We start from the raw sequence: 654 nt of genomic DNA, 5'->3' as shown, positions 1-654 counted from the left end.
GAAAAGGAACTCCTGCCATTTGCCACAGCATGGGAGAAACTGAAGGAAATCACGCTAAATGAAATAAGCCAGGCACAGAAAGACAAATACCACAGGATCACACTTTTATAGATTCTAAAATAGTTAAACTCAGGCAGAGAGTATAAAATGGTGGTGGCCAGGAAGGGAAGGAAGAAATGGAGAGTAGTTGGCCAAGGGATACAAAGTTTCACTTATACAGATAAGTTATGAAGATTCTATGTGCAACAATCTAACTATAGTTAACATTGTATTGAACACTTGAAATTTGCTAAGAGGGAAAATCTTAAGTATTCTCACCACACACACACACACACACACACACAGACACATAAAAGAAAAGTAGAAAGTAGTAATTATGTGAAGTGATTGTTATGTTAATTTGATTGATTATGGTGATTATTTCACAGCATACATGTATATCAAAACACCAAGTTATACACTTAAATAGATACAATTTTCATTTGTCAATTATACCTCAATAAAGCTAAGGAAAACAATTAAAAAGTACCCTCATTCTTAAAGGCACATGCAGTATCTTTAATTTTATCTTAGTGTAAAATCATGTAACTATGACAGTGTAAATAAAATCATGACCTTTTATAATCTCAAAAATAAAATAGATGTGGGAGAAAT

The sequence above is a fragment of the Myotis davidii genome, unplaced genomic scaffold (assembly GCF_000327345.1).
Source record: "Myotis davidii unplaced genomic scaffold, ASM32734v1 scaffold433, whole genome shotgun sequence".
In the NCBI taxonomy this organism is placed as follows: Eukaryota; Metazoa; Chordata; class Mammalia; order Chiroptera; family Vespertilionidae; genus Myotis; species Myotis davidii.
Note: the sequence above shows the minus strand (reverse complement) of the source record.